We start from the raw sequence: 9,400 nt of genomic DNA, 5'->3' as shown, positions 1-9,400 counted from the left end.
GGAACGTAGGAGAGCAAGATGCTAAGTAGTCTAATTCTGGAGTGTTCCTAACCACCTGTCTGAGATCTTATAGGAGGAATCAGATGTGTCAGTGAGTGTGTGTTTGGGTGGCCAAAGGTAGGAGCAGATGGGTGGAAAGATGCCCCGCTTTCCAAACAAAGGGAGGGAGGGACAAAGAGCTGGAAGCCGACTCCTGCTGGTAAACAACATCCATCAGTAGACCTGGGCCCCCTGAAATGTACTAATTTTTAATCAGGTGGCGGTATTATCAGCATTGGGTTCTCTATCACAGCCACTGAGTTAGTGCTAATAATAGTGACTACCCTTCATTAAACATTTATTAGCCATAAATAACACTAAGTGCCTAAAATAAATATAAGCCAGTTACAATGAGTCCCATTTTAGTGAAAAATAAATTGAGGCTTGGATAAATTAATCTGCCCTACAGTCCCATGGCTGTTAGGCTAAACAGATCTTACAGAGCTGCCCCCCCCCCCCCCCGCCAAAAAAAATAGAATGGTCCAAAAACAACTCTAGCAAGAAGTTTGGCGAGGGCCATGCTTGTCCCCTGAGGCAAACATACAGTTGGGAAGCAGCTGCCTCAGGCTCTCTCTCTTCCTGGTAAGTCCTGGCCTATGATTCATCAGAAGGGGAGACCAAGGTGATGCTGAGGCAGGATTGAGCAGGGATGGTTCCTCCCTCCTTATAGCTTATTGCCATACCCTATAATTAGGTGTTGATCCACGACATACGAATCAACTGCCGCTCAGAGACTGCTGAGTTTTAGGTGCAAACATCTCCAATAACAGGGGCAAAGTGGTATTTCCTTATCAAGCTCTGTCTCTCTTTTTCACAAGCATCCTATAATCCTATAATATGCATCATTTCTGCCTTACAATGAAATCAAAGCCTGCCTTTATAACAGTCAAGATTCAAGAAATCCATTAGTGAAAACAAGACATTGGAATAAGGGGAAATCTTTTATCGTCTTAATTCTCATAATTCTGGAATGTTCCTTACAGTCCTTTTTCTACAAACAAACTTATTTTTCGAACTGAAATCACAGTGCAATCACAATTTTGCTTTCTGCTTAGCATGGTATCTCACATATTTTTTCTATGGTGTTTTGTGGTCTTTTTAAAATAGAAGTTTTGACCCATCATATTCCATTAAACTAATGTTCCACAATTAATTGTTTTTCTTCTGTGGTTTATTTAGATAATTTCCAACTTTGTAGAATTTTAAATAAGATTGAAATGAATAAGCTGGTGAAGAAAATATATATGTTAGGGGCATCTGGGTGGTTCAGTCGGTTGTGTCTGCCTTTGGTTCAGGTCAAGATCCCAGGGTCCTGGGATCGAGCCCCATGTCAGGCTCCCTGCAATGGGGAACCTACTTGTCTCTGCCCCTCCCCCTGCTCTCTGTCTCTCTCATTCAAATAAATAAATAAAATCTTAGAAAATATGTTATTTAATATTATAACGTTGGAATTCAATATAGAAGAAAATGCCCACAGATCTGGTTTTGAATCATGGCTCTGCCTCTCCAGCCACATGGCTGTCAGGGCCTGCCTTCTGTATTGTAGCTAATGTCTGAGAACCTCTGCTTTCTCATTCTTCAGATGGGACTACTGCCTACCCATGAGGTTGTTGTGGTCATCGCCTTTTGAGGATGAAAGACATTTGAAGAATCTCATCACGGTTGTAGCAAGGTCCTTCACCAGTGGTGAAATAGTATTATAAAAGATTCCTGAAAGCAGAAATATTGGAAAAATTTCAAGATATTGATCCCTATTACCAAACTGCTTTCTAGAATGTGCACCCACTTCCATCTCAAATGAGTGCAGATCCATTTTTAAATTGCCATGGCTCTATGTGGTATTTCTTTAATCGCTAGAAATTCTCTATGTCCCTGAAGTAGTTGTATTTCCTCTTCTGTGATTTGTCTGTTCCTCCATCCTTTGACTTGAATTTAATTCCTAGTAAACAATATTGGAGTATCTGTGTTGGCACTTGGCTACATGTTGGTAATGCAGGGGTGAATGGCATATCGTCCTTGCCTCTCTGGACTGATCAGTCTCTTGGGGGAGGAAGACGAGCCCAGGAATCAGTAGTGCCAGCCACACAATAGCGGGCATGTAGGGTGACAGAGCATCATTCCCTTGCTGATTTACTTCTGGGGGCCATCCTAGATTTTAAAATTGATTTGTGAAGAGTTGATCAGTTTACATTTCAAACCAACGAGCATTTCTCTTTTGCCTCATGGATGCAAACGAAGATGAGGAGTCCGTACCCCAGATCCTCATACTTTGTCTGCTTGTTCTCTTCCTCCTCCCTAGACACGTGGTAATGCCTCACGGCCTGGGAGGTGGAGCTGCTGAAGCTGCAGGGACAGGGGAGGCTGCATAGGTGAAGCAAGCAGAAAAGCCACCTCTGTGGTCTGCATTTTCACATGACGTTCACGAGGAAAGGGGATATTCACTGAAAAGAAAGCCCTGGAAAATTAAGAGTGAACCACTCGTATCGAAACAAGTGGAATGAAGGACTTCATTGAATTTTTAGAGCCAAGGCTGCCATACATTATTTTCCTATTTTGTGAACAGTTCCATTTACACTGAGAGAGGCAGATCAGATGCTTGCTTCTGTGGGCGGAAGGGAAGTGCAGTGATTTACATGAGTGCCATCCTCAGAGGCAGGGAGGCAGGGAGGCAGGGAGGCAGGGAGGCAGGGTGCTTTTTTTTTTTTTTTTTTTTTTTAGGCAGGGTGCTTTTGTACTTGTTCATAGTTTGACACCGGGCTTGGGCCATCATCTCCTAAAGTGGCCTTTTCTTTTTAAATATTTTATTTATTTATTCATGAGAGACACAGAGAGAGGGGCAGAGACAGAGGAAGAGGGAGAAGCAGGCTCCATGCAGGGAGCCCAATGCGGGACTCGATCCCAGGACCCCGGGATCACGCCCTGAGCTGAAGGCAGACGCTCAACCACTGAACCCCCCAGGCGTCCCCTAAAGTGGCCTTTTCTAGCATGGTTACTGATCACTTAAAACTATAGTTTTAAAATTTCTATTTAATTTAGCTTTTTTATTGAGATATGATTGACATGTAACATTGTGTGAGGTCCAGGTTTACAATATAATGATTTGATATTTGTGTATATTGTGAAATGATCATGGCAGTAAGTTTGGTGGATATCATCCCTATACATTGGTTACCTTTTTTTTTTGAGTTATACAATATTTTAAAGATGTTTCTAGAGGAGTCATAAGGTTCGATTTCTTCAGTGGCTGTGAAAACCAAGAGCCTCTCCTCAGGATTTCCTTGGATTTGAGGTCTTTTATTTCATCTTCAGGCCTCCTTACGAATTCCTGAGGCTGATATAGATCTCTTGATGACCCCAAATCAGTGAACGTCTAATGCAGTACTTCCTGGGCTTCATCTATTCATCATCCATTAAACACTGACCTTTGGAGAATTTAGTTGAGGACTGACATACTCTTATTTATCTTATTTTATTTATTATTTTAAAAAATGCTTTATTTAAATTCAATTTTATTAACATACACTGTATTAATTTCAGGGGTAGAATTTAGTGATTCATCGGTTGCATATAATACCCAATGCTCATTACATCAAGGGCCCTCCCTACATTTTTTTATTCGAGGGTCACTGATAGATTTTTTCTTAAATTTTAATTTAAATTCAGTTAGCCAACATATAGTAGATCATTAGTTTCAGATGTAGTTTTTAATAATTCATCGTTGTGTATAATGGCCGGTGCTCAAAGGAAGCCAGTGAGACATCCTGGTTCTCTCCCCACACATCTGGAACCATTTGGAGAGATGGTGGGGTGGGTGGAGGGAATAGGGGTCAGATGGAGATCAAAATAGCATTTTCCTATGATCGACTTCGGTGTGAACCCCAGAACCAGACTGAGCTGGACCCCACTCAGTTTACCACATGAGTGAGGGCAGACCAGAGGAGGTGCTTCCTGCAGGGAGATGGGTGCCAGTGGGTGAAGTAAGAAAAGGGGATGTGCTCTTTCCTTTTCCCAAACTCACCTCTTGTCTGAGGGAGGGAGCGTCCGAAAGTGCATGGATATTACACTTGAGTGCAGGCTTCTTCAACTGTGGACCACTGATATTTGGAGCTGCATAACTGTTGTGGGGGTCTGTTCTGTGCATTGTGGGATGTTCAGCAGCACCCCGGCCTCTACTGTCTAGATACCTTAACACCTCGCTGCTCCCTGCTGTGATGATCATTGGTGTCTCCTGGCATTGGCCAATGTTCTCTGGGGGCAAAATTGCCTCAGTGGAGAAGTGCTCCTCCAATATAGGGACTCTTTTTCCTTCCAAATGGAGGAAAAAGCAGAAGTATCCTCCCCAGGACTCCTCCCAATCCCAACAGGCAGGATCCACTGCCTCTTCTGTTCCATCCAAGCTCCCTGAGTATGCCTCTTCCCTCCCATTTCTACATCTCCCCCTTGTAATTACTGTCACCTGTGGATTATTGCAAAGACAGCAGCAACCCCGCTTTGTGTCCCTCGAGGGCTTTCATGCATCTCTATACCCTCCCAGGGCCCCCATAGCCCTTGGTATCATGTGGCCTTGTGTGGATGGTGGTATTGATTTTAGAGAATGTTTTTCAGCTATTGGAAGAAAAATGGATGTGAACATTTTCCCATATAAATACTTAGCTGTCAGTGTTATTCCTCCTAATCATTTTATGCATTCATCTGACCTGCCAGATATGCGGATCTTACCCAGCACAAAAAGCAGAGACTCTTGAAACAGTGGAAAGAATAGCAAGTCATATCCGTGGTGCTGGCTCCAAGCCCAGTCCTCGCTGGCACAGTGTACCATTAAATAGTGATAATAGTCACATAGATTACCTTCCTCACATGTGATTCCTCTCAAAAAAGTGTTTTTTATTCATCATTCTTATGCTTTTATCTTGGATTCAAGCTATAATCTTCTAGTTATATGATACATGTAGCTAATTAGGACTAGTTTGGGGGCAAAAAAACAACTTACTTTGCAAAGCATGTTCACTTGAAAATTGTCTCAATGATTCTATGAACTATTTTAGGAATGAGGGCTAATATGTAATTAATTGCAGGACTCTTGTTCACATCACTCAGAAAGGGAGCTTCTGAGAGATTAAAATAACAAAAATCAACTGAGTAAATTTGAAGATCTAACTGGTTTTATTCATCGATCCATGAAATGGGCAGCCCTCCCATCCAGCATGTACAAGGGGTGCTCAGAGATGTATAGTATGGAAGGTTTTTATAGGAAGGGGGGTGAGGAGGAAGTTATTAGCAAAGGAAAGGATTGTTTCAGGGAAGGTCACCTTCCTTCAGAGGGAGGAGCAGGGGTTTGATCCTGCAGATTCCCTCTTCCTCCTTTGGGGGAGGGAGGAGGACCCATGGGGACAGGTGATCTCTTTGGTCCCCACCGAAGATTCCTCACTGGCCGGTTATGACTACGTTCCTGGGGGATGTTGGAACTGCAGTTAGGTTAGGGATGAAGCCCTGGTATGGTGACTTGGCCTAAGTGACTGCATTTTGGGGCTGTGATTTTCTTTTCCACAGGGACAAAGTTATAGAATCAACATCTCTTTTACAAGGCAGAGAGATATGCATCTCTTTAGTTATTTCATGCATCTTAACAGAAGGTGTGAAATAACTAATCATTGTCTAATCAACATTCAGGGCACCCCACTGCACCAATAAATCCTGCCCACTGCCTCCCACCCTGCCTCCAAAATATTGCAACACTAGCCTCAGTAGTAGGCAGTCCTCTAATTGTCAGAACATTCTACTTACATGGAGACAAACTCTGCCTGCCTTGGACTTCCTTCTGGAGGGTCCTGGGGCCACAGAGAACATCTCATGCTCTTGTTTTGCAAGGGTTGCAAAATGCTCAGGATTCTTTTGTCACATTGTCCCAAATTGTCTCTCCTCGTGCCTCCAGCTATTATGGGATGAATTGTGTCTCCTGCCCCCATTCACACTCACTTCTCAGAGTGTGGCTATGTTGGACATACAGTCTTGGAAGAGGCGATTAAGTTAACATGACGCCTTAATCCAATCTGACTGGTGTCCTTGTAAGAAGAGGAAATTTGGACCTACAGAGGGATGTTGGGGATGTGCATGCACGGGGGGAAGGCCATGTGAGGACATGGAGAAGCTGGCCATGTGTCAGCCACAGAGAGAGGCCTCAGAGAAAACAAGCCTGCTGGTGCCTTCATCTTGGATCTCCAGATTCTGAGAGAATAGATGTGTGTTATTTAAGCCACCAAGTCTGTATCTTGTTATGGCTGCTGGAGCTTACTTATACACGCTCTACCCCTGACTCTCCCTGTGGGTGTGACCTGTTAGTGTCCTGTCTCCCCTTCTCTCTGTGTAACAAAGGAAGCAATAGCACCTTCCCCCTGGGGCTGGCGGGAGATTACTGGAGATAATGAACAGCATCTGGCACAGTATTGGATGAATGTTACTTCTTGTTAACATGATCATTCCTATTGTTATATCGTTACATTATATTTGCTTAAGTAATAAAAATATTAAATAAGACGTGGATAGGTCAAATCTAAATGCCATGATACTTCAGAATTTCTGCAAGGTTGACTTTGACCCATTCCTAAATACTTCCTCAGATATTTATACTTTCAATTGCCATCCTTGTTTCCATACATTCCTGATTGAAATTTAGGTTCATGGCCTCTGATGTTTTCCCAGTTTACTGGACTCTTATGTTTTAAAGAAGTGATTAGCAACATTTAAATTATTTTGTTTTTAAGTGTGTGGCATTGGCCCAAATGTACAAACATGAAAATTATTCTTGTGATGGTTACTTCAGATCATGGGCTTACTTTCCATTGGCTTAAATTTTCCTAATAGTAATAGTCTCACATTATAATATTTCCCAATGGTATCCACATTGGGCTTCGATAACCATGAATGAGTTACTTGCACCATGTTGTTAATATACCATAGCCATGCCCAAATACATAAACGAAGACATTACTGACTTAGAAGCCAGAGTCTGGGTTCTTTCTACCTCCATCTCTCCTCCTCTCTTGCACTTTGCATTGCTTTGGAAACCTTGCATCTCGCATCAGTTTATTCTCATGTGGAGACAGACGTAATAGGATCATGAGCATGCCAGGCCTGTGGTCCTTGGGTATCCTTTGATAGGCTGTATGGGTACTATTTCTTCCTTTCTTAAGGAAGAAAATATATACTCAGAAGTATACCATCTGAGGTTAGAACTATTTTGTCTTTACACATAAGATTTGATTTTTATCCAACACTAGGAAATGCTATGACTGGCACTGTCCTCATGCTCCCTCTTGGAAATGAATGAGGCTGGGTTGGTTTAATTTAAAATGTTCCAGTAATAACTTTCAGACGTTACAACTCAATTTGATTTTCTGAAGTCATCATGAAGGGAATATTTTAAAAGTCTTACTCCTTTAAGTTTAAAAATGCTCTGCAGAATTAATGTGGCAATAGCCAGCCACCTAGTCCAACCCCAACCTTCTAGAAAAGATATGCCTCCAGGACATTTCTCTAAATGAAGTGTCAAATCCAAATCAAGTCAAATTTTCAGTGCAGGATAATGGACTCTATTTTATGACTTTCTTCTGTGCCCCAGGGGGTCCTTGGGCCCATTACACAGCTGGTTGGTATATATTAGGTATATTAGCAGAGGGACTTGAGTGGCTGTGGGCTCTTTACTTGGTGAAGCCCAAGCCACATTTCACAGGTTCTGGGGTTATTAACGGTGTGCCTGATTTCCCCGAGAATGCTCAAATTCCATTCTGTTATGAATACTTAATAGCAAGGAGAATGTGATTCTTCTCTTTTTAGGGAAGTTTCTGTGACTCAGCAAGCCCATTCTAGTGCGATAGGCAAACTGCCAAAATTAATGAGTGCCAACTGAGATTTGGTCCCTACAGGGAGAAACCTGTTGTGGTTGTAAATTAGCATTAATGCCCCCACGTATTTTGAACATGCTGCATTTTCACCACGGATTCAGGCCTAGTGGATGTCTTTAGAGGAAAGCACTCTGAAAATTGTGTTTTCTGGTTTGGTTGTTTCAACCTTAATCATAGTTTAAATTCGGGGGAGAGGGATCCCTGGGTGGCGCAGCGGTTTGGCGCCTGCCTTTGGCCCAGGGCGCGATCCTGGAGACCCGGGATTGAGTCCCACGTCAGGCTCCCGGTGCATGGAGCCTGCTTCTCCCTCTGCCTGTGTCTCTGCCTCTCTCTCTCTCTCTCTCTGTGACTATCATAAATTAAAAAAAAAAAAATTCGGGGGAGAAGTACACTGAGGTAGATAATCCAAATTTTCTAGAACTGAAAGAAAAGGACGAAGAGCTACTGACAAAGACATTTCAATGGCCAAGATTTGTTTGTTTGGGTTTTTGTGCAGCTCCAGGTTAAGGCTGTCATTGCTGAAGGTAAGGGCCTACACAGATGGTGGGTGACCCAGACGAGGGTGGCAAGGCTTTGGAGTGAGCTCCACTTGATTGTGAGAATTTTATATCATTATTCTGCAGTGATATTTAGATCAAAGGTGTCCAACTTAGGGGTTTAAAAAGGTGTCCTTTTAAGGGGCTGAACACAGACTGGTGGGTGCTTTTGCCCCCCTTCTGAGAGCACACTCAGCATGTGCCCCTCATTCTTGGAGGAGCCTGGGTCCAAACACAGTCCCCACTGAGATGACTCCTGAGAACGAATCCCACGTCTGTGGAGTTCAAACTTCATAAGGTTTCTCATCTCTAACATGAAAATAGAAACGAAAGCTGCCTGTAAGATTGGTTTTGAGGATTTTTTTTTTAGGATTTTATTTGAGAGAGAGACAGAGCATGAGTAGGGGGAGAGGCAGAGGGACAAGCAGGCTCCCTACTGAACAGGGAGCCCAATGTGGGGCTCAATCCCAGGATCTGGAAATCATGGCCTGAGCCAAAGGCAGATGCTTAACTGACTGAGCCACCTGGGCACCCTTAAGGGTTTGTTTTATGTTAAAATACTGAATGTAATAACAATTTGAATAAATAGTCATTCAACTACACCCAAAAATGAAAGTAGTAATGGAATATTTAAATTTAAAGTTTAGTTATATGTACTTGGCGTTACTGTCTTGGTAGAAATGAGGCCAGCAAGCCACCAAAGTTGAGATGACAGTAATGTCATACATGGATTCAGCCACTAAGTGAAGGGGACACACTCATCTTTGTACTGCCCAGGACACAAATGTGAGATCTGGGGATAACTAACCCTCTTCCTTCTCTGTGGCCTTTGTCTTCTGATCTTGTACAGTGTATACCAATAAACTCTCTGGTGATTTAAGGGAGCAGGGCTGGAAGGAAATGCATTGGTATAGGATAAAATGG

The sequence above is a fragment of the Nyctereutes procyonoides genome, unplaced genomic scaffold, assembly GCF_905146905.1.
Source record: "Nyctereutes procyonoides isolate TBG_1078 unplaced genomic scaffold, NYPRO_anot_genome, whole genome shotgun sequence".
Lineage (NCBI taxonomy): Eukaryota > Metazoa > Chordata > Mammalia > Carnivora > Canidae > Nyctereutes > Nyctereutes procyonoides.
This window is presented reverse-complemented; position numbering follows the sequence as displayed.